The sequence below is a fragment of the Sminthopsis crassicaudata genome, chromosome 2, assembly GCF_048593235.1.
Source record: "Sminthopsis crassicaudata isolate SCR6 chromosome 2, ASM4859323v1, whole genome shotgun sequence".
NCBI classification, from domain to species: domain Eukaryota; kingdom Metazoa; phylum Chordata; class Mammalia; order Dasyuromorphia; family Dasyuridae; genus Sminthopsis; species Sminthopsis crassicaudata.
In genome coordinates, this window is record NC_133618.1 from 178,566,200 (window position 1) to 178,572,361 (window position 6,162).

At 31.9% G+C, this 6,162-nt stretch overlaps 1 long non-coding RNA gene across 1 annotated transcript; it reads left to right on the forward strand.

The window, feature by feature from the left end:
- The first annotated feature begins 3,556 nt into the window (after window positions 1-3,556).
- On the forward strand, window positions 3,557-5,755 carry LOC141555231 (uncharacterized). The gene is made up of 3 exons (XR_012486105.1): window positions 3,557-3,640; window positions 3,745-3,842; window positions 5,445-5,755. It is a non-coding gene; the product is annotated as an uncharacterized LOC141555231 (long non-coding RNA).
- The last annotated feature ends 407 nt before the right edge of the window (window positions 5,756-6,162 follow it).

Here is a 6,162-nt window from a genome sequence, read left to right on the forward strand (position 1 = left end):
GTTCTTGATTTTGCCTTGGCAGATAGATTCCCAAATATTTTATGCTATCAGTAGTTACTTTAATTGGAATTTCTCTTTGTAAATCTTACTCTTGGATTTTGTTAGTGGCATATAAGATTGCTGATGATTTATGTGGGTTAATTTTGTATCTAGCAACTTGGCTCACAGTGTGGATTATTTTTAATGGCTTTTTAGTAGAATCTTTGAGGTTCTCTAAATATATCATCATATCATCAGCAAAAAGTGATAATTTGGTTTCCTCATTACCTACTCAAATTCCTTTAATATTTTCTGAACTCTTTCTGAATTTCTGAATCTGCAATTTCTAATACAATATTGAATACTAATGGTGATAGGGGGCAACCTTGTTTCAACCCTGATCTTATTGGGAATGGTTCCAGTTTATCCCCGTTGCATATGATGCTTACTAATGGTTTTAAATAGATACCATTGATTTTTTTAAGGAAAAGTCCATTTATTCGTATACTCACAAGTGTTTTTAATAGGAATTGATGTTGAATCTTTTCAAATGCTTTTTTCTGCATCTGTTGAGATGATCATATGATTTTTGTAACTTTGCTCATTAATATGGTTGATTATACTAATAGTTTTCCTAATATTGGACCAGCCCTGCATTCCTGGTATAAATCCTACTTAGTCATGTTGTATTATCCTGGGGATGATTTTCTGTAGCCTTTCTGCTAATATTTTATTTAGGATTTTAGCATCATAAAACTCTTTATTTTCAAAACATATTCATTGATAATTTTTACCATTTTTCCCTTAAAAAAACCTTCTGTTCCAAATCTTTTTCTTCTTCTGTTCTCACCACCCTCTCTCCTAGAGAGCAAATAATCCAATGTATGTTGAAAATTTGCAAATCTAGGGGCAGCTAGGTGGCACAGTGGATAGAGCACCAGCCCTGAATTCAGGAGGATTGGAGTTCAAATCTGGTCTCAGACACTTAAAACTTCCTAGCTGTATGACCCTGAGGAAGTCACTTAACCCCAGCCCTCAAAAAAAATTTGCTATTTTTCTACTTTCCACAATTATCATGTTGCACAAGAAAACTCAAATCAAAAAGGAAAAAAAAAGGGGGGGAAAACAAAATATAAGCGAACATCAGAAAAAAGTGAAAATATTATCTAGTGATCCACACTCAGTTTCCCCAGTCCTCCCTGGGTATAGATAGCTCTTGTTATCATATGACCATTGGAAATAGAAAGACCTCATTTCTAAAATTCATAAAGAGTTGTGTCAAATTTGTAAAAGGACAAATCATCCCAAATGACAAATGGTTAAAGGATATGAACAGAAAATATTCAGGTGATGAAATTAAAGCCATCTATATTCATATGAAAAAAAATGTACCAAATCACTATTGATTAGAGAAATCCAAATTAAAACAACTCTGAGATACCACTTCATACTTCTTAGATTGGTTAAATGACAAGAAAAGTTAATGATATGTGTTGGAGGAGGTATGGGAAAACTAGGACATTAATGCGTTGTTAATGGATTTGTGAAATGATCTAACCATTCTGGAGAGCAATATAGATCTATGCCCAAAAGACTATATAATCTTACATACCCTTTGACCCCAAAATACCCTTACTATGTCTATATCCGAAGGAAAATATAAAAGGACCCACATGTGGAAAAATGTTAGTAGCAGCTATTTTGTGGTAACCAAAAATTGGAAACTGAGTAGAAATCTATCAATTGGGAAATGGTTGAATATGTTATGTTATATGAATATAATGGAATATTGTAGTTCTACAAAAAATGATGAACAATCTGATTTTAGAAAGTCTGAAAAGATTTACATAAACTGATGCTGAGCAAAATAAGCAGAACAAGGAAGACATTGTACACAATAACAGCAAGATTATTCAATGATTAACCATGAAAGATTTGTTTCTTCTAAGTGGTTGTGATCTAAGGCAATCCCGTTAAACTTTGCATAAAAAAGGTCATCTGTTTCCAGAAAAAGAAGATCTAAGAGATCGAATGGAGATTGAATATAAATCAACACATGCTATGTTTACTTTTTTCTCCTCTTGTTCTGATTTTCTTCTCCCAACATTACTCATAAAAATATGTATTTAAAAGTTAATGGACATATATAATGAGAAAAAATAAAACAATAAAAAATAATTCCAAACATAATTTACCTGGTATATGAAAAATTAAATATTTATCTACAGATTGTTGAATGAATAATTCTTTAGCTCTAAATTTTCATTTTATAGTAGAGAATAGAAAAGGCCAAAGGGGCGAAGGGATGTGCAAATATCAGGCAAATAGTTGGAAGGGAAAATTGGAACCCTTGGATCCAGAGAGTGTTCTTTCTATCTGTCTCCCTATTATTACTGTACTTTGGAAACAGTTTGGCAACCAGGCAAAACAGAAAGGCTGGCAAGAAAGGAAGCAAAGAGAAAAGGATTCCCAAATTGACAATGATTGTAGAGGGAAAAATTGCTTTAGAAGAAGGACTTTTGGAGGTGAAAATTACAATTTAATAGTTATGATTTAGAATTTCATAAAGTTTTATTGAAACTTAGTTTCTTAATAAAGTAAGTCAAGATTTGATTCATCCAGGAGAGAATGGAAGAAATATAGGAAGATAATATGTGATGATCTCTAGCCCTCTTACAGAGGAAAACATGAAATGTAGCTCATTGAATTCTTACACATATTGAAAATGGAAGGAGATAAAATTACTATAAAAAGTAGAGAAATAAACATAAAAAAACATTCCAAGCACATAGAAAAGATGATGATCTTTTCCACTGCTCTAAAGATTTTTATTATGAATTGATAAAAAAAGACACTTGCCACACTCTATAACTGATTACCTCAATCTCTCTATCTTTGATCAAAGAGACTTCTTTAGCAATTCTAAAAATATTCCTTTACCTCCTTTTCTTTGCTAGCTTTGAAAAGGAAGGGTTTTCTCATTCTGATGACAGATACTGGCACCTACAAGCCAAATGTTCCTCTAGAAGCCTTTTCCTCCTCTTTCTTTAATGGGCTTTCCTGTCTTTTTCAGTAGTTATCTACTCTAATTCAGCACAGAATGCTGATATTGATTATTGCTGGTTACTAATTGAATGTAAGCTGAATATTGGAAAACAAGGTCCATTTGAAGTCATTTTATGCTCTTATTTGGTATTACTGTCCACTTTGTGATTACCTAAACTGGTTGAGAACCAACCTATTGTTTTTTTAAATCAGACTTATAATATATTTGACTATCAGTTTGTGGATGGATGAGATTCTTTATGGGCTCTCCAGAAACCCTGACTGAGACAATTCTGGGAGGAGAAATTCTGGCCTTGAGCCATCTTTGCAAGAAGGAATTGCTTTATCAAAACATTCACCTTGGTCCTCCCCAGAGCACTTGATTTACAACCAGAGATAAAGCTGCATGATTTGGACACTCCTCAGCTTAAATAACATTAGTTATTTAATTTGGCTTGATTTAGAATCTTATTGTGGATTGCAACACTTGCTTATCAAATTTTAATACTCTGTTGGTCAATATCTATGGCCAATAAATAAAAGGATATTCCAGGCTCCTGAGAAGGTTCTTTCAATGAATTTGGGGTAATTCGAAGCTAATTTTTACTGAATTCAGGTAACTTTCATATTGTTTGGTCTATTCTAGACTAGTCTTAATTGTCTTACCTTCTTCTATCTTCTGCTGAACTGTCCTTTCATCATGTTTGCTATAATTCCCAGGTTCACCATGAGTCAATTCTTGATGAGTCAATTCATGATGAGAAATCTCTACCTTATGTTTATGGTGCTTTTTGTTATTTTCTTTCCTGCTGAAACAGGTAAGTAGAAGATTGACAAAATGATAAGTGGAAGATGGGTCTTGTTGAGCTCTCAATTTTATTTTTTTTTAAACTAGAACTTTGACCAGTCCTGGGTCTTCCTTAACCTTAATTAGGTTAAGAATAAAGTCATCTTCCAATATTCTAAGGGGTTGTTTAGTAAAACAGTATTCACTCAGATAACCAAATGCTGCCTTTGTATCCATCAGGTGGAAGGATATGGAGTATAGGGATGATTGTAATTACACTTTTTAAAAAATTTTAAAACAGCATGGGAAGAGAAGTCAATGAAGAATGAGATATCTCTAATGTGGTTCCAATATCATAAAATGAGTGTTTCATTAGTGTCAACTCTAATAAGATGACTTTGATTTAGAAGTCAAAAGTCCAGAATTGGAAAGTTAGCTCTAGTACCTACTAACACTCTGAATGAAAAAGTCACACCAACTAGTTGGATGATCCTAAGTAAGTCAATGAACCTCCCTGGACTTCGATTTCTTAATGCACTGATCAATTCCAAAGAGCATTATGAAGTTAAAAAGAAGACTTGTCTAAAGCAAAGAGAAAAAATTATAAGGTGTGGTTTAGAATCTAGGAAAAGCATAAAGGAAGGCCTATTTTTGTAAAGGAAAACCCTGAACCTTGAGAACACTTGGCTTATTGTTCCACTTAATTATTTAAATACTGTGAATTTCAGCCTTGTTACTTGTAAAAATGAAGTTATTAATGCTAATATCTTGTAACCTGCAAGGAAAATTGACCATGAGTTATAGTTATGATGAATATGCTTGTCCCTAGACAAAGGATTAAAAAAATTTTATATAAGATTTAGACTCAACTAACCTTGTAACCTAACTATTGTGATGGCAGAACTCACAGTCCATGGCATCTGTTATTTTCTTGTCCATGGTAAGTAAGATAATGAGTAGTAAGATTCATGTTCAAATTAAACTTTTCTAGGCTGAAATTTCAGTATTTATGCCATTTGTTCCATTCTTTCTTCCCATTCTGGGTCTTCTATCCAAACTCACTTGGCACTATGGGATTAGGGTTCTATTTTATATATTTTCCCCCTAAGCCTAGATTACTCTTATAGAGGAGAGAAGGGGGTAGCATTGGTCCTTGAGCTGGTAGAAACATTCTCTGAGGACCTTACTAGTCAAAAAGCACTCTGTTTTAAAAAAGAAGTCTAGTTGATGTGGATTACATTTAGAAGAAATGAAAACAGTAGAATCATTGCCATAGACATGGAAGGCATTTTATTTTTTGTTTTGAAGAAATGAATAGGAGGAACATAAAGAAATATTTCCTGATGCTTCTTAAATGTCATGATATAAAAGTAAGTGTCAATATTAAAGATAATCTTTTCATTCCATAAACAAATGTTTTTAAATAATATTTATTTTTTCTCCAATTGTATCAAGAAATGTTTTACTATTTATTTTTACTAGATTTGAGTTCCAAATTTCCCCCCTCTCCCCTTCCCTCTTGAAAAAATGGGAGACAATTTGAAACCAGTTCTATTATCAATTGCTCAGTTCTCTACATTGTGTTACACTATTTCTAAACAATAATTCTGAAATAATGTTTCTTCCCCCACAGGGGTGAAGCGAAGTGCTGACACTTACAACTGTATTATTCAAAAAGGTGTCTGTGTTGTTGGACCTTGTAAAGATTCTCGATTAACCATTGGTACTTGTGCTAATTGGAAACACTTATGCTGCAAGTAAAGAGAAAAACCTTGGTGTGTGAAGGTTTTGGGGAATGAAAATGTAAAAAGTTAGAAGACTGGATGAAATTCATGGAATATAGAGTATAATTATTTTATCAAAGAGAATCCCATTTTAAAATCATATTTAAAAGAAAAATGATTCCTGGATTTTTGTTCATTTGATGAAATAAAATATCTACAAAAAAGCCATAATAAAATATATATATATATATATATATATATATATATATATATATATATATAATATATATATATATATATATATATACTATATATATATATATATAGTATATATATATATATATATAGTATATATATATATATATATATATATATATATATATATATATATATATATATATATATATATATATATATATTCCTTTTATGGAGAGTGTGGATAGAGGATTCACAATGAAGCGATGAAACATCTGAAGCCCCATCTCTGATACATAGTAGAAGTGAAATACCAGAGAAATGATTACTTTTTCCATGCTAAAGACAACACTCTATGACTTTAAGTCACAGATAACTGCCAACTTGTTAGCAGAAAGCATTTCCTCACCTGGAAGTTGCCTATACTGATGA